The 22,549-nt window shown below is 40.6% G+C and overlaps 1 protein-coding gene across 3 annotated transcripts in view; it reads right to left on the reverse strand.

Annotated features, from left to right (window-relative positions):
- Positions 1-21,660, reverse strand: part of PLCB4 (phospholipase C beta 4) — a 214,694-nt gene extending 193,034 nt beyond the window's left edge. For all 3 annotated transcript variants that reach the window (XM_072857452.1, XM_072857453.1, XM_072857451.1), the window contains exons 1-2: positions 21,547-21,660; positions 479-538 (exon numbers count right to left, since the gene is read on the reverse strand). The gene's annotated coding sequence lies outside the window, so the exon portion shown is untranslated. The remainder of the gene's footprint in view (positions 1-478; positions 539-21,546) is intronic.
- Positions 21,661-22,549: the final 889 nt, after the last annotated feature.

A 22,549-nucleotide genomic window follows, 5' to 3' on the forward strand; every position in this document is an offset into this window, starting at 1 on the left:
CTGCTGGAATCACACAGAGACTAGAACACTTAAATTGCCTTTGCAGCTGTTTTAAGAACGGCTCCACATTATCGCTGTAGTTTAGTCAGGCCTGAGAGGGGGGGGAAAGAAAAGATCAGTTTACTACTCACCGGTACTTCCCAGAATGTTAGGCTACTACAAAAAGATGAGGCCACTGAGGACCTAGAATACCCTCATCTGTCTGTGTCACTGATCATCCTCACACACACACTTCTTTCTTAGTGTCAGGTATCTGGTTTTCAGGAGAGCGCAGCATACTCTGAATTTGCAGAGTTATGACCTAAATTTCTAATAACTTCTCTCCTCTCATGAACCCCAACCATTATTTTTTCAGAATACATTTCTCATTCTACTAATATGGACAGCGCAGCATTGAAACATTAAACCATATGTTAAACCTAAAGTAAATAATCTAGTAAAACCCACAAATTAAAATGTTAACAGAAAAACCACATACCTTTTGAAAATCAGAAATTACTCTGTAGAGATTTCCATTGTAGAGAATGTCTTCCTTTCCCTAAAAAAAAAAAAGAAAAGCCTTAACTGTGCATACTAATATTTAATTACCTCATAAAAACCACAGTGAACTACTTCAAGACCTTCTTTTTCACCCAGAAATAATTTCTCCTTATGGATCAGAATATGTACACTACAGCGAGCATAAATATTGCACACTCAGTCAGTTTTTGTTTGAAGTTCATTTTATTTTGAAATTCCCTCCTGTCTTTCTTATCTAAGCAAAAGCATCATAGCTGCAGGTGAAACTAACACATGGTATCCATTCTTCCAAGCATTTAAAACTAGAAAATAACCCTACACAACGGAGACCAAGAACGGAGCAGTGTGTCAGGAACAGAGCAAAAAAATGTACTTTGTTCTGAGGTATATAATCAGGTCTCTTTCTCATCCCAGCTTTGGGTAAAGAGTAAATTATGCCATTGTTACTACTGCTAAAGCATATTTCCCCCATTGCTTTTGCCAACACTTTAGAAGCATGAAAGCATCGACTAATTCACTGATGTCCAGTTCTTCTGTCTTTCCACCTTCTGTTTGTGTGGGGAGGGGGCTGGCAGCACAGGGGCATTTGACACTTCATACTTCTGGGCAGCACAAGTGGGTAAAGGGATTCACACCGTTCCCTCAGCACCAGACACCAGGGCAGCGACAGGGTCACAGCAGAGTCCTAGTGACATTCTAGTATTTTTAGCTTCTGCAATATACTCTGTGCATCATAAAGTGGAGTGCTTCAAGGAAAATCTAACCTATTCCCAAGCCTCCTCTGAGGAAGCACTTGTACATACAGATCCTGTGGCTGTCACGCCTGTATCAGTAATACCAACTGCTTTGCTGTTGTTACTTTTCCCCCCCTCTTTTTAAAAAAGCACAAACCCAATTGATTTCTATATCTAAGTCACTTGTATGAGAGCTTAAAATGGACATGAGCACAACAGCCACTCAATGAGCAAAGCAGCAGATTTACAGAAACAGGAATGAAAAGGACAAAAGAGTGTTGAAAAATGAAGTTAACTCCAAATTTAGATTAGAAATTGATGTATTATAAGAGAAGATGTTTTAAAAGAAAAAAAGTAACAACTGTGTTCAGCATGGAAAATAATATGAAATTAACTGTAGCTCTTTCAAATGAATCTCTGCAAGAGCTCCTACACATTAGGACAGATGCTGTATTTTTCTCTCTTTCATTAAGCTTCATCTTTTTTCCTTTAAAATAAAATAAATTGAAGCATAAAATTGAGAGCATCCACTAGGTGCATACTCAGGATTAACTCTGACCTGATACCTTTTAAGTTTTATGAGGTACAGAAGCAGAGGAAAAGAAAAAAGAGAAAGAAAAAGCCTCAGCAAGATTAGTAACAGAGAGGTTCTAGAAAACAAGTGTCTCAGCCAAGAGAGGCCAGAGCATGTTGTAGGTCTAGCATTTGCCTTGAAAACTCACGGTGCATAAAACGCCCCAGGCTGTATACTAGAGGGACTAAGAACCATGGCAATCACAGTTACAGCAATGAGAACAGTTAAAAAAAAATAGTTTCCTGTTCTGTTGAATTCTCCCGAAGTCACCAAAAACTTCCATTAAGACAGAAGTTTTTCCAAAACTTAAATAGCAACTCTAAGAGGATGATAGCTAGGTACTTTGTTCTCATTTAATATTGACAGCACGCTCTTCTACTAAAAGACTACACACTGCCTTTGTTTGATCATATCCCCCCCCCCCCTTTAATACCTCAAACTCTCATTTTGCTAGTGCACTTTCAGGCTGGCCTCAGTAGCTCATAGTTAAATGACAAGATATCACTCGGTCTCCTCCACCTCACAGCTGGACACAAAAGTGTTGTTACACTTACTTCTGCGGTCAACTAAAGCCAACTTAACGCTAAAATAAACTCAGTATTCAAAACATGTTTCTGTTGGAAAAACAAAGACATTACAAAAAAATTTTCAAGCATACAAGCTACTCTATTAGTCCGCAATGAGAGATACACCTCAGATATTTTTGTTCTCTTGCAGATTGTGGTCAAATTTCAACATGGTTACATCAGCGTAAAATCCAGCACAGCTCCACTGAAATCAGTAGCATCGTACCATACCTAATGCACATAACAGAAGCAGAATCTGTTTCTCAACTGGTTTTAATCACTTACAGCTTTCTGGGTAAAATTGCCATTGGGCTCTGAAATGTCTCATGTTCCGTGTAAACAGATGAGTACAATCTCATAAATTTAATGAAAAAAATCACTTTTTAGTTATGCAAATACCAAAAATCTTTTTCTTTTCAGCAGTTAAGTATTTCTTCAGAAGCTTGTTTGTGTTCAAAATCTCCAATGGCCCTTTTAGTAAGACTGTAAATTCTTTGAGGGAAACACTTAGAGCCAGAGTCAAGTCTCAGTTACAGCGGCAGAAACACTGAGCAATCTGTAATTCACAGTAACCTAACTACTGATGGGGAAGCGGATGGCAGCTGCAGCCTCAGGTTTATCTTTCATTCCACAGCTAGTTGTAAAGGCTAAAATAGAAAAACCCTACCATTTGCATTTCTCTCCTGTTCCAAATAAAAAAAATAAACAAATAAATAATTTTTAAAAAGAGGTAAATAAGATGGTCTCAAGTACCTTTATACCTACTTTTTGCAGAGGATCATTAATTTTATGTTCCTCACTTCCTGAACACCTGACCAGATAGACACCACAGGATCTCGATTGCAACTGAACACCTCACCAGGTGTTGAGGCATCAAATTCAGAAGTGTCTAATGTTCATCACTGGCCACAAGACAGATTTCTTAACTACTGGTTCAGTAAGGCAAGACTGGTTTCTTGACTAGTCACCTGAACTTTCCCATCACCTTAAATATACCATATGGGTTGTCTCCCTCCCTCCATCTCTTCATGTGACTTAACCCCCTAGTCACCTACTAGGAAAGGACATACATTTTCAAACCCCCCCAGCTATATCATGATGATCCTTCAAAAGGATGGACAGCCTTCATCGAGACTCTGGGCTTGTCAACAGACTTTTTTTTTAAAGCAGAAAACAAGTTTTCATCAACAGGGATCTAATATACAAGTTTTTTTCACCTGTCATTCTCTGAAATGATCAGGGACAATGACTTGACAGGAATGAATTTCTAGAAGTCTATAACTGTTTCCCAACTATGGACACTTGGCTAGGGACAAAGAGCACTTCCTTGAGTTACCCACTAGGAGACTGAACCTTTAGAATTCCAATAAGGAGCTTTTGCCTGATTCTAATTAAAAGTGAAGTACGAGTACCCAAATTTAGAAAATACCATTAGAATCTTAATTTAAATATGACAATTTTAGTCCATCAATGCATCCTCTTCTGAAACAGTCATTACCTACCAAACTTTCACTCATTTTGTGCTAAAAAGGAACATCAACCATAGTTTATCTGCTTATTATTTTTAGACACACAATTTTTAACATTTTGCAGACCTAAATTCCCTATACAGCAATCTGGACATTTAGTTTCTAAAAAGGTCCTTTTTAAATTGTAAATTTTTATAAATTTTTGTCAGGATCTGCAGAAAGAAAAAAACAAAGAAAAACCATGCAAAAAACCCCCACCAACACACAAAACCAAGAAACCTGGGGGGGGGGGGAAATCACTCTCACTCTAACACTAGGTCTTTGATAAGATGATGCCAGCTGATACACACTTGTGGGCAGGAAACCACACTTACCAAAATAATGTTATGTCAGTCCCCTGCCTCCTAACAGCAGGCAGCAGGGCTGTGTGCTGCCAGGTCCTGCCTTCAATGGGGCAAGCTGTTCTAGCAAGGGCCACGCCGTCAAATTGTTCATTCTCATGTGAAGCCTTTGAGAAACCTCAGCTCCTTCCTGGAGTGGAGCCTTGCCAGGGACATCAGTCTGTTGCTGGTGACACACTCTACACACAATTCAGTGGCTTCCTGCTCAAAGCATTACATAATTTGAGCCTCTGGCATATCTTTCTGGAACATTTCACACACTAATCCACAAGATCAGCAGCCTCACCAGTTACCAGATAACTGCACCTTTTCTTCACTAATACTGACCTGGATGGCACTGACTACGGGGCATATGGCTGTCTGTTGCCAAGTAAATAAAAACTGGACAGTATGATTCACAGACAAAAGCAGCAGCTAAATACACAGTTAAACACAATTATTGGTCAATAATTTCAGAAACAGTAAAAAAAAACCCCAAACAACATTTTGTCTATTTCTGCCAAAGGAATACTGTGATGGAAATCACATTAATAAACCAAGTGGTTTTATTAAGGACTGTTGCATTTAGCTTCACTGAATGAAGTCAGAAACTTATTAAACAAAGGAAGTATACAACCTGGTGCTAGCACCACATACAATACACACTAAGTACTAGTCCTACATCTAACTGCAGCCATACAGTCATGAGTCCTGCAGTCACGAGTCAAGAAAGTTCTCGACTCAGGATCAGGGTGCATATAACTAAATTGAAAAGTAAAAGTACTTCCTGGTGTTTGCTGAGCAAGATTCAGCACACTGAATTCCTGAAACAGGCAGACTACTTCCACAGAGACTCCAAATAATTTGGAGCCCAGAAATGATACTTTATGAAAAGCATATCAATCAACAATAAAGTCTACTCTCCAAAATTATTTGTAAATAATAAAATCTTTCAGACTTCTTCCTACAGTGAATTATATTTATATGATAAAACCACATAATTTAAGCCAAGCCATAAACAGCAGCATTTGTGTGATATGAAACAGTACCACAAACTCTCATCAGCATGCAAATGTGATGGGCTTAAGAAACACAATCTGCAATTGGAGTCACAAAGTTTCAGGGTATCTTGGATGTAACAACTATATACTATCCTAAAGTTCCTGCAGGTAGTTTTACCTCTGTTTTAGGACAGTCATATGTTGTGGGGTTTTGGGGGTTTTTTTTGGGTTTTTTTGGGTTTGGTTGTTGGTTTTGGTTTTTTGTTTTGTTTTGTTTTTTTTTTTTTTTGGGGGGGGGGGCGGGGAGTACTCTATTTTTAGTCACCTATAGTAATTCTCTGGAACCAAAATTGTTGTGCTGCAGTTCAATCTACAAAATTACTCACTGATGATGAAAGCAATAACAATCCAAGACTTCACTTATGGCATGACAAAGAATCCAGCTCAATTACAGGTAAATGCTTTTACTCTGCTTGGGCCAATGAAATTAATTATTTTCAGAAAAAATTGCACTCCAACTAAGAGTGAACTTTAGGGGTGTCTCACCATATCCAAAGAAAACAGAAATCAAGGGACAATCCCAGATTCCAATGTGCAGCCTGGGCAGCCAGTGCAGGCACTGGGGAACATGCAGCAGGTGAGAAGATGGGAAGAGGATGGAAACCCCTTTCAGGCCAGCAAGCCACCAGCTGCCAGCACTTTAAATCACTAAGATAAAATGCAATCATCTAAGGTCTCCAGGGGAAGCTCAGCATCATCACAGAAATTCTACTGCAGTTCAGTAATTCTTTTTGGGATGTGTCCTGTGTTCCAGAACTGGGGGCTTGTTTCTTGTCATTCATATTTTGAAATGTAGGCCAGCAATTCCAACATAGCATGTGCTAATGTACGCTTTTATTATCCTGATACTTCATAACAGCAAGAGAAAGGGATTAAGCAGCATTATTTTTCTCCTTGAATATTTACTGAGATAATTACATATTGGTTATAATACAAGATACACTGCACAGTGCAAAATGACACAGAATGGGCATGCCATTTTATCCAAACCTCTTTGGCCCATAACACATGGGAAAGTACATAGCTGATCGCATTAGGTATGTGTGGCAGGTGCACCCACCCTGATAAAAGACTGGGGGCATTAGAACCACTGTGTCCTTACTTTTCCCTCCCTTACAGGACGCATGCCGACATACACACCTTGGGCGAGGAGTAGAAATTGAGGGCCTCAGCCATCAGAACTGAACACGGGTCACATTCGACCAGGGTATAAACAGAGCCCTGCCAGAGGGCAAGTTGGGTTGGTCCTCCTCAGAGCAGCAGGTCTGCAGTCAGGGACTCTCCCCTTGGGTCAGGACGCCACACAAGGAAACTCCTCAAGGCCGAAAGCCTTCGTCTCATAGGTGAGTGAGTGCACCCATTTTGGATCCTCATTTCTAAGGCCGGCTGTGCAGTATTAATTCCTCGTACACCAGCCTAAACCTGTGGTTTACTGATGTTGTCGGAGTGTTGAATGATTTTGATAAGCCTCGTTTCTAATTAGTTTTCTGCTAAACAATTTTGGTTCAAATAAAGTTTATTTTTTAATTTATCACCTGCCTAATTTGACTTTGTGCACACTCCTCTGCAACAGTATGTTCCTCCAGGAAAGTTTAATGGTACATTTAGAAGAGTTTGCTATCAAACAGATGCACTCAGCTTTTTCATACAGTCCCTTTTTTGGCAGTCGTGTTAAGTTATACTTTTTTTTTTTTAAACTATTTTACAAAACATTATTAATTACTAAAGCCATCTGTGCTTCTAGAGAACACTCCCTTCCATCCCTTCTTTCCGTCCTACTGGGCTGCACAGTGAAGATGCAGCAGTATATTTACAACCATTTTTATGCTAGCAGGTGTTACACCACAATAAAACTGCTTTGCTGCAAGTTCAAGAAGAAAGCGGTGGGAAGAAGTTTACATAACCAGACATTATCAACAAAAGCAACAGAGGATGGCAAGCCACAGGCCATAGACATTTACTTGATAAAAGACCTCTTCCTCACTCTGCTTTCCAATTTGTTTTAATTCCGTAGGAGAATCTGGTAGTCCCTTCATAAAGCATTGCAAGGCCAAAATGCTAGCAGCTTTTCTCGTCTCAACAAAATGTACAGAGCTGAAATTAAAAGTGTTTAAGGCAGTTGTAATTTATTTTGCTTTTACCCACCTAGATCATATACCCCGCTCAAAGTAAACATGTTTAGTCACTGAATAATATGAAGTATAAAAGAAAAATTTACACTGTAATAAACAGAGATACATTTCAAAACAATTTTCATTACTACCTCTGAATGTGGCTGCAACCAGCGAGCTAAAAGTTGCATTACTGTGATGGAAATAGCATGGTATTTCAATGCAAGAAAGTAAATATATTCTACTAGATACTAGCGCAGGAGTTGAAACCCACCCAAGAAAACCATTTGTATTATCAGTTTGCATTATTCTGCCATAACGTTTTGACACTGAGTTTAAACATTAAGCTGCAAGTACAATGCCTCTTTTTTAAAACTGATGCAATTTCTTGGGGCAAAATCTGATATGGCTAGCCAGATTTCCTGTCCACTAGTTTCTCCCAAAGAAAAAAAAAAGGGAGACATCGGTTTAATTTTTTATTTGTCCAGTAAACAGATCAAAGCATTACACATCTGCAACAGAGGTTTACAGAGCCTTGTTGTGCAAACATCCTGGGCCCAATGCTACAGGCTTTATTGAAACAAATCTCTTACAATGGTAGCGAGTACTAGTCTGTGCTAGGTTGCCCAATGTAAAAACTTACACTTAAAAGGGAAGTCAGTAACTTCGAAGTTCCACTTGACTGAAAACTATTAAAACATGTAGCTTGAATTTTTAGGCTGATCTTTACCACATGTAATTAGAATTGTTTCACACTTACATTCTGTTGCCTATATACTAAAAACTGTGTTCAGCTCTAGGCTCCTCTTATGCTGGTGTTACAAATTCTTTGAAGGATGGAGCATTTTTAACAAGTATGTACAACGCCTAAAAAAAGATTGCAGAACCACTATTAGATCACTGAGTGTTGCAAGGCTGCAAAGTGTCAAATAATTTTTAGCATAGCTGAAACATCTTTCTAGATCTATGCTCTGTATATTAGATTGCAGTTTCTGCCCAGTCTCTTCAATTTCTTTTTGCATCCAACTATGCAGTTGTGTTTGTTCAGGGTTTATTCTTTGTTGCTTTTCACAGAACTAAATGAAAGAGGGAGGAAACAAACAACATAACCCATATAAATTAGTTTTAAAACTGACAGGGATGTTCAGTGGTAGGCCTGATGTCTGCAGCTACTTCAGTTCATTGAAAAAATAATTTTTTTATACATATATATGGTTTTGACTTGAGAGTGTCCCTTTAAGCAACCTTTGCTGATGCAGACTATCTCCACACAGTTGTCAAAAAAAAAGCACTCCTGAGTTATGCTCTGACTTAAAGGTTTACACAGGGAATCTTTATACCTCAAAACAACACTAAGCAGCACACTTACATTTTTGCTGGGAGACTGGTGTCAAAGATTATATGAAAAAAAGACTGTTCATAAATATGCTCTATCAGACTATACTTCTAAAACTTAAAAGAATGGAACTTTGCTACTGCTGGGCTATAAATCAAAAACTGGATCTGTTCCTTAACAAAGCTATTAAAAACAATGGCCTCTAATACTGCATGACATGTCAATCTAAGCAGCATGAGCAATGCCTTGCTCCATATGTTAAGCTGCACTCCTGGGAGTTTGTCCTGGTATAGTATGTCCATGCCCCTGATTTGCTACATTTTGATTTGCACGTCAAGGTCAAGAAGTAATTTACCAGAATCCCTGTTGCTAACACATACGCTGCAGGCTTCTGTAAAGCCCTCTTACCACGCTAAAAAAAGTCTCAACAATTGGAACATAAAAAGATATAAAATTGTCATAATCATTCTGAAAGCTGCTTTATACCTTTAGACACTTCAGCATGTTGAACTGAACAACATGGATGCCATTTCTTTTTAGCTTGCATAAAATAGTGTATATATATTCTAATTAAAAACACTATATTGCAGTATATGATCTCATCTGAGGTATCAGCAAATGGGCACCAACCAGGTTAAAAAAAAAAAAAAAGACTGCATTGTAATAAATGCCATACAATAAATAATGCAAGGATAGTTCCTGCCCCAGAAACCTTGCAATTTAGGACATGAAGAAAGAATCCTTAAGGGATCATACCAAACCTACCTAAGATTCCTGAATTTACATTTACATTGTGCTGTACTTCAGTTCATACTAAGCTGGAAGTATGCACATTGTTCTGACGTGCACTGCTGAAGGCTGTTGTGTATCTCGTTGTTCACAAAACAATGAGCTTTCATGCCAGGCATTATCATGACATTTAAGATAGGTATTGAAAAAATACCATAATCAGAACACTGGGGGTGGTGAGGGGTGTGTGTCTTACTGTATGTAACCCACGTCCTGGTTTAGAACAAAGAAATCTGATTTTAAAAGTCCACTACAACCAGATATGCCTATGCCAAAAAATACAGGGAGGGAGGGCACGGGCTAGATGGTGGAATTACCAAACCAATATCAAACAGCAAAGAAAGAGCCTTCAGGCTGAGCCCCTATCCCTCCTGTGTCACAAAAGGTTACGTATTCTAACCCGGTAACACTACCACACTTACTACAGGATCAAATGCGCCCTAACAGCCACTCCTTGTTCTGCTGAAACAGAGCTAAAAATTAACTTTGAAGAAATTATATCAGCCTCAGTACAGTCACCTACAATTCCAGCAATTTCTCTCCATCCTGAAAAAGTGCAGTCTTTGACAGCTGAGCTCACAACCTAGGGGGATTTTTTTTCTGAAAAAGAGCGTTTTTAGCAAGCACATGTCAGCCTAGTGCTACAGTCAGAAACGCGTGCATCTTGAAACAACTTTGTGGATATACACTTCACTTTGGAAGGAATAACTGGAGCCACCTTGGATGTATAGCCAATAGGATACTGTCAAACACTGTTCTGAAGCCAAATGAAGTATTTCACTTGCAAAACCTACCTATGATTTAATCATATCTCAAGCTCTGACAGGCTGGGTTTGTGCAGTTGCAGCATGCTGTACTCAGGTCAGTTTTATCTCTCGTAGATGGCGTACCTCCTGCCAAGTAACTCCTGACACTATTTAGATTCTCATTACCTTTCTTTCGTCAGGTCAAATTTCAAGATTAACAAAAAAACCCAACAAAACAGAAGCTATTCAATTATCTATCAGATAGAATAGCCTTCCCCCCCCCTCCCCCATCTGCTTTGCTTCTGAGTGTAATTAAGCAACTGCCAACTCTTTAGAGGCAGCAAGTAGACTGGTACAAAATAGTAATAATCAACAACAACTATAGCACCACTCAGAAAGGATGTCAAAACACGCTGCAGACAAGCATCACCCAGGCTTTACTAATACCTTGGAAGGTGACGATAAAATCTCTTTCTAAAGATGGGAAGCCACAAGGAAGGCAAAAATAAAGTGACTTGCTCTAACTTTTGCAAGGCCAAAACATGGCCCAAATGTGAAAGCAATACTAGCAGCACAGAGTTAGACATGATCTACAGAGCTACTTACCATATCAAGCCCAAACAAGAAAGAAATATATAAGACTGAAATAAACAGTAAAGTTTATATACCCTGCTTCTCAACAGCTCTTCAAAGAACACTGTCTCACCAACCCTTAACCTTATGGGCTTTGCTCAGGATGAGCTGCACTGAGAGCAGATCAAACCACATCTCCAGTGATGTACTCCTCACACAGTCATGTTTTCTGTTATTATTTTCCCTTTTAACAATGAAAGGAATAGACCAGTAAGTGGACACACACAATTTTGGCCTATGAATCTTGCTCGATAAAGCTGCAGATGCATAAACCCAGTCACAACAGTATCACACAGAGAGAGAGAGAGAGCAGAAATCGCAACAACCTTCCAAAAGGTGCCTTAGATGAGGCGTAAAGTGATTTTGACTTGAATACAAGGCTCAGATTGACTTAGGTGACACACTTGTAACACCCACACTTTGTCAATAGACATTGCTGAACATGAAGAGCCAACTTTTGTTAAAGTTATGTTTCAGTCATTAAGAGATGTGCTAATTACCAGCTGACCTGAAGACGACTCAGCTAAGCAAAACATGCCCTCCCAAAACCTTTAAGACAATATTATTTTTGTTTCTAAAGCCCAAGATGTGATGATAGCATGAAGAGGTGGAAGGAAGAGAGATTCATCCACTTTCAGTCATCTTTAAATAAGAATTCCTTCGCATGATTTAAAATTAACTGAGAAGTATTATCTTTTCTTCAACTTCTGCAAAAAGATGTATACAGAAGCACCTACTTTTTAACCGAAATGATGAGTTGGCTTGTTAGTAACTGAGGGATTCCATGTAATGGTTTATGAAATTAAGCAATATTACCAGAAAAGCAATTATCATTTAGATTACCAATTACTTTTTAAGGAAGAGATATACCTCACCTAACAAATACCACAGGTCTACAATTTTACAACTTTTAGGTATATAGTTTTATAGCTCTTAACAAAACTGACACCTTACTCTGATAATTACTACCTCTAACACTTTGAAGAAATACTTCCGCAGATCTTTCAGATGAGCCAGGCGAAGCACCACCTTCGCAATCCAAGATTTGGTTAAAATTTCAAATTACTCATAAAGGTTTTCACCAGTATTTAAATGCTGCTAAAGGCAGGGGTTATTCTTTTAGATATCATCAGCCTTTATTAAGGGAATAGAAAAAATTAAATAATTCAAAAACTAAGCCCACAAAAAGGCTAATGTAATTTTACACAACTGGAAAAATCTCTCATATTTTGTTGTACTAAGATGGTGTTCTGTAAAGAAAACAATTCCATTAAAAAAAAAAAGGAGAGAATGAAAATGACATGAAAATGCAGAGAACGTTCTGACACTAAATTACAGTCAGATGGAGCCAACTTCTTAAAACCGTATAATGTAAAGGTTAACACAGCAATGTAATTCCCTCTGCCATTTCTACCTGTGAATTTCAAAATCTGTTTTCCAGTTTTCAAAAGCCTTAAAGTAATCGCCACATTGCTCAGCACCTGAATCATGGAAAACTTGTCACCGTATCAATCATCCGGTGATTCAAAATTACCTGAAGAACTACCTGTATATCTTTCCGCATAATTTCAGATCAATTCAATAGATGTTTTTAACATACCAAACATCTGATTATATCTGCGATTATATCTTTTTTTTCACAATATTAATCTTCAGTTGTTCTGCTGTAGGGAGGGGAGGGGTTTATACTAAATTAAAGCAAGCAGTGTCTTTTCAAGGATAAATTAGAAATTAAAGCAGGATGAGATCAGTGAAGATTACAGGGCACTGTTTATTTAACTGAGCATAACTAAATCAAAAGATATATAAATCAGAGCATGTATTTCTTGACAAATTGAGTCAGTTGATTTAGTTTTGAAAACTGAAGTGTCACAAAGATCATTATTAAAAAATATCCCCAGCAATAAAGCTCACTTTTTTTTTAGAAGTAGTCTACTTCACACCAATTCACAGCTATTCATGTAAGTATTGCTTTCACTTCATGTGTTTTAAAATACAAGAAGCATTTACAAAATAAATATATGTTTGTATAGCAAAGAATCACTGCAAACATATACTTTTGATTTCCCCACATCTGGAAATGCATTTACATTACACAAGGCTTTAGTTCACCATGGGAAAGCTGTTAGAAACTAACACACAGGAATCTACACAAAACTTGGAGAGCACCATTTATCTACCCTTAAAAACAAACAAACAAACTAAACAAAAAACCAAAACAAGCCCCTGAATAAATCAACTGGTAGACTGTCACCATAGCCAAAGGCCAACACAGTTTCTTTTTTCTGAGGCTGCAATTCAGTGAAAGGATCAGCACTGAAAATGAAGATGCAGCAGAGAAATGGTGATTAAGTTTTTATATGCGACCTGGACTACCAGATAAAGGTCTAAGTGAGCTGTGATTCCCCTATCCACACAGGGACCACAATTTTGCAGTACAGACTTCATTAATAAGAATCCTTCTAAATTAACTCGACCAGAGTAGCAGAAATGAAGATTTATACTTTCCACACCAACCGAACAAAAACATGCAATAGGAACAACAGCACTCAACACTTTAGAGAGCTGTGTGATCATCACTATGAAGAAGAAATAAAAGCAAAATGCAGAAGACTGATACTGCTGTTTCTTTTTCCTACCCATCTAAGCACCCATACATCTTTACTACCAGCTCAATCCAGAAAACTAGGTGATCATCAGCTGTCTTTCTTTTTCAATGTAAAGGTAATTAACATTTAAGTTCAAAAAGGAGACATTTGGGGTACTCTCAATCCATACACCCATTCACAAAAGTACCAACACAGGTTACCAACTTCACCAGCACTACACCAACTTTTTAACTCTCTCTGGGGCAAGTCCAGTTAAGTACCATATGCTTCTTCCAAGGTGTCAGTCTTCATTAATTCAACATGGGAAGAGATGGCAATCACTCCCATAAAAGCAGTGCAAATACTTCCATTACCTGATGCAAAGACTAATTTAACTGTAAGACATTTTCTTGTCTATAAGACACACACAAAATGGCACATGGTTACAAACTATTTTTGCATGACTTTTCAAAGTTAACCTTATGCTCTCATTAGGATATCTCAAAGGAGATCATTTATCAGCACCTGTTGGCCAGGCTAGGCATTGTGCAGATTCCAGTACCTTCTCAGTGTGGGGAGAAAAAAAACCAACAACAAAAAAAACAAAAGCACACAGGGCCAAACATACATAATGCTTTAGGATGCATCCGAGCAGACAAGGATCTGCTTGAGGTTAGCAAAATCATACCAATGATATCTGAATGCAGGGGAGCAGCAACCTGTGCAACTAAAAAAAAAAATCTGTGTCCATTTTGTTCTGACCTGGGCCAAGGTCTTCTCAGATGTTATTTCTCTTCCCTGCCACCTGCCATAGTCATGGGTCAGTGAAAAGCCACTATGTATTTCATAGCTGAAAACGGGAGCATCAGCAAAAAGAACAGCCAGACTCTGCTACATATCGCCACATTTGAAGGATTTGGGGAAAAAAAAAATTCACTGTATCAGTTCAGTTGCAGCAGAGAGATTACAGGACCAACAGTCCTTCCCCAGGGTAAATGTAGATGTACAGTAGGGGCTACTTCTCCCAGCTTAGAGCAAGCAGAAGAGCCTGCCAGGGTCTCACAGCCCCAGCTGTTGTGCCTGGGAGAATATGGTACCACCACCCCCCAGGACAATGAGCAGCAGCTGAATCTCCTCCCCACTCAGACTGCCCTATTTGAGCGCTCAATTATTCTCCCAGGTCACATCTCTCCCCTACTCCCCACCCCCAGAAACCCCCACCTTCTGCTTCAGCATGGGAATTCACCAATCAAAGCAGATAAGCACATCATGTGAGGGATGGCAGACATGCTGAGGGGAATTTCCAAGAGCTCCCCTGCACCTGCAGCATACACAGATACAGGAGATTTCCAGTGTGAAAATTACAAGCTGAGCAGTGATGCCAAAGTATTCGCATTACCCGCAACTAACAGCTCTTATGCCAGACTGCAGCACCTAATTTGCAAGCTGCTCTGATATACCTGCAATCACATTCCATCTTCCCTTGTCATTTAATGTATGACAATTATTCCTAAGCATATTTTGCTAGGGAAGCAGTACACAAATAACACAGACTGAAAGACCAGAAAGCAATAATTACTCAGTCTATTCTTTGCTGATGTCAGACATGCAGTACAGCTCTCCGAATCCAGCAGAGCACCCAATTAATCTGCACCAATCCTCAAGAACTATATCTGAAGAAAAAAAAAATCAAATCATCCAACAGCCCCTGTCTGCCTTGCAGTCAAGGTTTAGGAGCAATACACAGTCCATTTCATCACCACACCATGCCACCCAACTTCTCCTTTAACAGAGTTATGCTTCAGTATCATCTCTGCAAACAAACCTACTGCAAATTTATCACCCTCCCCCTCCATCTCTCCCCCTCCTTCTTCAAAAGTGCTTTTCCTTCCCTCACCAGGGTCCTTTGTAGAAAAGATTATACCAATTCTGTTAGGTTCAATAGATCACGTTAGCCCAGCCAGAGTAACCACTCCATGGCTCTATTTCCTACTTCCCAATAACACATTCATCCTCCATTCCCACTCACAGAATTCCCCTCAGAAAAGAGTAAGAATTACAGTAATATGTCCTTATGTCTACGTAAGAAAAAAAAGCAACTTGCATAAAGGTATCAATACTCAAAATTGTTGGGTTTTTTTTTTAAAAAAAAAACCTTTTATCCCAATTTGTGTATTTCAAAACAAATAGGCTCTTACTACAGCTATCAACTCCCTTCCTCCCCGTGTTTTCTTTTAGCAGCTGCAGCAGCAGTACAGATTTCTAAAGGTAGAGACAGGGGCAAGCATCCTGAATCCAGAACACCGCCTCACCTAAGAAGAGAGCAGAGAAGATCCGTACATGCAACAAGTATAGCACATACAGTGACATCAATAATGAACACCTCCACAAGCTTAGGAAGGAAAACCAAAAAGCAAATGAGACACACATGACAATTTCAGGCATGGGAAATAAATATATTCAAGAAGGAGAAAAATGGGAACAGAAAAACTTAGAGTTTTGGAATGGCCTAAAAAAAATAAAGGAGGAAAAATTACCACTTTGTTACGAGAAGCTCTTTCATCCAACCTATCTTGTTCAAAACCACAGCTTACATCTCACAAGACCTTCCTTATTACTTGTTATTTTCCACAACATCACACTGTTCACAGGATCACAGAAACTCTAGATCCCTGCAATCCAAGAGATGCTTCTTATTAACCTTTCAAGTCCTTACTCTTTTTGCCCCCTTTATTAGTCACTAACCTCCTGACTGATTGCTTCCAGTCTGCAGGAGCGTGTGTGCTCAAGTTCAATATAGAAGTTGTTAGAAAAGGAAATCTATCTGTAACTTCAAGAATAAATAGCCTGCTCTTTAATACCTTTTTCATACCCATTTCCTCCTTACCAAAGTGTGCAAACATTTCTGAAGTTGACTATGTATTCTCTCTCAAATGGCATATTGCTAGAGCAACTGCAGATATAAAATGCTTTTATATAACTATTTGATAGGTAGTTATCTGTAAATTTATCTCTTCATATTTTCAGATGGTATTACACATAAAAACAACAGAATACAAACACCAAGCCTAGATTAAAACTTTTCAAGTCAATGATCTATCAGTACAACGTCTGAAAAGGAACAATGTAGCGTATTCAATCTGAACAGCCACTCTTGAACCTAGCACCTGTAACTTCACACATCTCCTCATGGTCTTCTAAAATTGCCAATTCCAAGATTAGCTCACAAAAAAAGTTACAATTTGAGAGCCCCAAAGTCAACTGAACAGAGCCAGCTTCTTCAGAAACCAGAGGGCAGAGGTGTATGGTTACTTCAGCGATATGAATTTCAAGAACTCCACAAACAGACCTTACAATAGACCACATTCCAAACAGACTGTCTCACCTCATTTGCCTAAAGCTCCCAGTTATTGCTTCTGGTTAAAGACATAAGCTCTTATTTTGAGAAAAGACCAAGCAAGTGACCCTTAACTGTCCAAGTGTAGGGCCTCATGGTGGTACAATAACATCTTCCACATAAAATGGAAAGCAAGGCCCTAACTTTAGGTGATTGGCAGCTGCCAATCACCTACTTAACTGAAGTTTTGATCACTTGCTGTTATAAAAAGAAAGATGAGACAGAACATCAGGAACTGGGAGCACTTACTGGTTACGGAACAGATTTTCTATCAGACAGCATGCAGCAATTGCAGAAAGTCAGATTATGGATTCACCTACTCATTATAAACGAGTTGATCATTAAACAGGGGAGGACAAGTGAGATTGCTCCATGCCATATGTATGGTCTTTGTGATCTATGCTGCCTGTCCCACAACCAGCTATTAGGCATTGGTGGGACAGGATCAAGACTGAGCTCAACACCAGTAACTGGCAATGGAAAAGAATGGGAAGCCACAGAGCAATCAAAGTAATAGCCCCATCTGCCACAGAAACCTAAACTATGAAAAAGGCAAGTGGCCTTAAAAGCTGGAGACCTTGTATTTCTCCCTTTTCATGAGCAGCTACACTACATTCAGGCAATCCAGCCTTTCAGTGACACCTGCACTGCTCCCCAGGAACAGGTTCCCTCTCACAGAAAGACTGACTGGTGCTTCTTAGAACTCCAAAGGTGAAACGAAACATCACAACCATTCACAAATACCATTCATCCAAGCCTAGTAACAAGGCAAACAGAACAGTATGACTTCGTAACAGTCTGCTTAAGGGCTGGGCTCTTTGTCAGAAAGAAAGAGAAAGTTTTGGTTCATTCATCTCCAAAGATTGAGATTCTTTTGCTGTTGCGCAGGTACAGCTTTAATGAGTTCTTCATTCAGCGGATGATACCTAGAAGGACTTCTATAGCCAAACTGACAAAAGAAACCACAGCACTTCACCACCTTACATAAGCTGATGTAGGCCTTCAAAAGGAGGGGATGTAAGTATTGATTTTCCTCCAAGATCCCAGCAGTGACAACCTTGCAGGGTAAAGATCAACAACTCATCATCCAGAAGTCTGCTGGAGAGGAAACTCAAAAGCCACAATTGTGCTGCACCATTTATTTCTGTGCCTCACATAAGCCGCTCGGGAGCATCTTGCCCTGAAAACTACAGAGTCCCGGCACTAGCGCCATGAGGACAGCTGCAAAAGGGCTGTTCTGATACTCTTCCCCAAGTTGTGGCCCTATTCCAGATACATCAGCATATCTTCCTGGAATATGGAAGTTACTACTAGGCATAATTAATTCCAGAATGGCTGGGAACCTGTCGTCTTCTGCAGTTTCACAAGCCTCTTCATCCATATTTACAAAATTTCCAGAAAACACTACCATAACAAGATGGGTGAGGACCAACAAGAGATTTTCGCAGCTTAGTGCTCAAAGGGTAAGAACATAATCAAAGCAGGCTGGTTAATGTCAAAGCACAGTATTTTTGGTATTTATACCATTGCCACCCCATGTACTCAAACCCTCTACAGGTCAGATCTTTGGGAACACAAACTCCAAAAATCACAAGACAAAGTCAAGTCAACACACACTTTTCCTGCAGCAGCAAGAGGACCACAAAGCCTGCTCTCAGAAAGTCCCACTGAATAAAATTTATCTGAGCCTTTGATGCATGCACTTAGGTCATTTTGATGTGGTAAGTGTTACGCATGCATCTTTCATAAGAATAAGATGTCCTACACAGTTTAATCAAAAAACTTTTGAAGAGTTAACAGTCTGGCTCATAAACATGTCCTCTATGTGCAACTTCTGCAGACATCAAAGAGTCTTCCCAAAACTGGATATATTACATAGCTTGCAAAATTAGTAAATGAACTCAAGCCATCAATTTTGCAATTTTTGAAGTAGCACAATGCATCCATTTATTAGAGAATGGAACTAAGCCCAGGCTACTCATTAGCTATCCTGCAAATAATGCTTATGCAACCTTTAATAATGATTTCCACTAACAACCAACCAGAGATTTTATGATTTGGAAAATTTCACTTCAAAAATAATTTAGAACAATTCCCCAAATCTAATGGGACACATGATTGAAACTACAGAGGAAACCAGCCTTCTCCAAAATCAATGCGGTACCAATTTTTATAACTAGCCACTCTTAGGTAAGATGCCTGCATTAAGTTTTTGTTCTCTTCTTTAAAATTCTGATAAGTATTCCTCTCTGACTTTCTCCCTTTCCCCTAGAAAAGGGATTAATTCCATTTTAAGGAAAATATTAGAACAGCAATTTCAGACTTCAGTCTTCAGCAAATTACAAACAGGAAGGAATAGCAATTAAGCTGTTAAAACCACCAAGGAGAGTAAACCACTAAACAACGCAAGCAGACCACAAAAAATGACAAGTTAAAAAATGGACAAGAAATACAAAATAAGTAATCTTAATAAGCATGTAAGTTATACCCCTACAAGTTTTCAACACAGTATGTGTAAACCTGGTGAAAATAAAGCCATCAGTTCCTACAAAGCTGTAACAAACACTTGACAGACTCCCAGCATAGCCCCAAGTTCATCATCACAGCCAGATATTACTGCAACAAATGGCCAAAGCCTGCAACAGAAGTCAGCAGCGTATATCAAGCCAGAACAACTTGCCGCTATTTTAGAAAAGGTGAAAGCAGAACACCACCAGTGATTTTGGGTGATATATAACAAAGAGGTATTTCCTCTGTCAGTAAGGGAAATTCATATGAATTCTCTCTCCTCCCCCTTTTGGTCTTTCTCGCTTCCCCCTCAAGGTTCTTTCTTCCCTGAATGCTAAGAAAAAGCAGAGAGTGTAGGTTATGCATAAATTCATGACAGAAAATACTGTTTTAGAACAAAGCTCCTGTGTGTGGGCGCATGTCTATACAATAAAAGGCATTGTTACTCTACCAAGTACGTATCCACATCCAGCAATCAAATCAGATCTTAAAATTTTATTTTGACAGCTACGTGCAGTTGTATTTTCACCAGAGGTTTGACTTTCATATTAATACCTGGTTTCTAGTGATATCATCAAGAGATGAATCAAAGCTAACATTTGAAGGCAGAGTGGTATTAACAGTTGTGGAAGAGAATTCTCATCCCTGTAATGTGTAATTTATTTTTAATTACTTTACAAAGTTAGCAGTTGCAGAGAGGAATAAATCTGTTCCCAACTCGTATTTAGAAACTATCTCTGTATAACACAAAATTGCTCAGCTCTATATAACAGTAATTATTTTGTGGTACATAGCAATATTAGGTACCCTTGATCTGGAGAAAGCCTGCAAATCCTGTCAACATTACACTTCCAGAAGTTAGAGAAAACAACCTTAAGCAAGTAACATCATCAGCTTGCTAAAACCGCTCAAGTAAACTACAGAATACAACCATCAACACAAACGTGTTACGAAAGAATCTGCTCCATCCTCTTGCGGAATCAGAAATGCGACATTTTCTCTAGGATCCTCATTAACTCCAATTATTAAACTGAAAATTCCATGATGCAACATCAAGTGAAGTTCGGAAAACACGAACATTATTTACATGTTAAGAGAACATGATGCATGCTTTACTGAAGATTTATGCTGTGCAAGACTTTCATTTTCTGTAGCCCCTACTGCCTGCCTTTCCTACAGATGCATCCCCATGGACACTTCAACATTATATAAACTCCCCCAAAGATAAAGATTATTCTATAACTTTCCAAAATCATCTCCCTTTGAGAAAGTATTACCTAACAAACACACATTATATACCTCACAAAGGCAAGAGATTCCTAGGTTTCTACTAGAAGCCACTGTAAAAAAATACTTGTAATTTATTTTCAGATATTAAAAAAGAAGACTGGGGCTGGATAACTGTAACTGGAAAGGATAAACAGGATTAAGTAACAGGTGTCTGACTGCACATAATTCAAAGTCATGCCTCAAATACGGTGCATAGCCTTGCTGGCAAAATGGAAACATTGGTTTTGCACCTTGCTTTGAAATTTAAGTGACTTAAAAGCATCTGTGTAAATTACACACAGAGACGCAACACAAGCACTTGTATCCCGAGAGACCTTTCAATACATCTGAAAGAAAACAAACAAAAAGATCTTCGAAGGTGAGCCTTCCTTTCGCCAAGGAAAAAAAAAAGAAAAAAAACACCACCACAAGAAAGTTATACTTAACTACACAGAAACATTTGTCACACCGCCCAGCACTGACAAAATCCGGATACACTCAGAAACTACAGCGAGCTGCACAGCTGGCAGTGAGGATGAGAAGAATAATTCAATCACCAGTCACACACACACATATAGAGACATATATAAAAATCTCACACCCGGACACACTGACGTACGGGTGTGTGTACGTCCACCTCCTCTGAGGCAGCGGGCCGGTGCGACGAGGCCGGGGGCCGGAGCCGGCAGAGCCGCCGGGCGGCTGCCCCGGGCGGATCGGGGAGCCCAAGGTTACGGCCCGGAGCGGAGGGACGGGCAGAGCCGCTACCCGTGAAGGACGCGATGCCGCCGCCAGAGCCGGCGGCCCCCAACGGTCGCCCCCAACGGTCGCCGCCCCGCGCGCGCAGCCCCTCACTGCCGCCTTACCTCAGCCGCCGCCGAGGCGGGAGTCAGGGCGCGCGCCGCCGCCGGCCCCGCCGCGCTGCGCAGGGTGCCGGGGCTGCGCCGAGGCGACGACCTCCTCCTTCCTCCTCCTCCTCCTCCTCCGCACACTGCCTCTGTGTGTGTGTGTGTGTGTGTGTGCGTGCAACCCGCCCGCCTCACAGCAGCGGCAGCTCCTCCTTCCTTCCCCCCTCCCTTCCCTCCTCCTCCCCCGCCCCGGCAGCCCCGCCGCCGCGCCCGCCTCAACCCCCGCAGCGCGGAGAAACGCGGCAGGGAAGGGGGAAACCCCACCGCCACAGCCGCCGCCTGGGCTGCGCGGGCGGCGCCGCGCTCCCCCCCCTCCGCCGCCGCCTCCTCCTCCTCCTCCGGACGCGGGCACCCGCCTCCCCCCGCCGCGCAGGGCCGCGGGCAGCGCATGGCAAGTGGGCGGCGGGGCCGCGGGCGCGGAGCTCCGCCTGCGCGGCCGGGTGCGCGGCCCCCGCGCACAGCTATACCTTACTCCCCTACAGCACACGGCTATACCTTACTCCTCTACAGCGCACGGCACGTATACGCACACGTACCACACAGGGGGCTGCGCGGGCGGTGTTTCCGTGAGGATGCCCGCGCCGGCGTGCCTGTGTTTACTACATGCATTTAAAGGGCGGCTGAATGGGCAAGAAGGAAATCCCCCGTGTGCTCGCGGCTCCCGCCAGGCCTGCTGTCTTCAACGCAGAAACACACAGCCGAGGAGAAACAGGGTTGTTTCAGAGGCTGCTGGAGGGTTCCCAAACTCTCACAGTTTTTTTGTCTCCAAATTACAGTTGGACTCCTTGAGGTTTATTTGAAGCGAGCGGCAGAGGAGGCTCAACACGGGGCAAGCAAGCTGTGCTAAGCGCACGGGCGGTCAGGAGTGTAGGCTTCCCTCTCCGAATATCCTCCGGCCAGCCCTGTCACAGCTCGTGCCTGGCTGCAAACCACTGCCGTGGGTTGCCCAGGTAGCACCCTG

Source organism: Ciconia boyciana, chromosome 3 (assembly GCF_034638445.1).
Source record: "Ciconia boyciana chromosome 3, ASM3463844v1, whole genome shotgun sequence".
NCBI lineage: Eukaryota > Metazoa > Chordata > Aves > Ciconiiformes > Ciconiidae > Ciconia > Ciconia boyciana.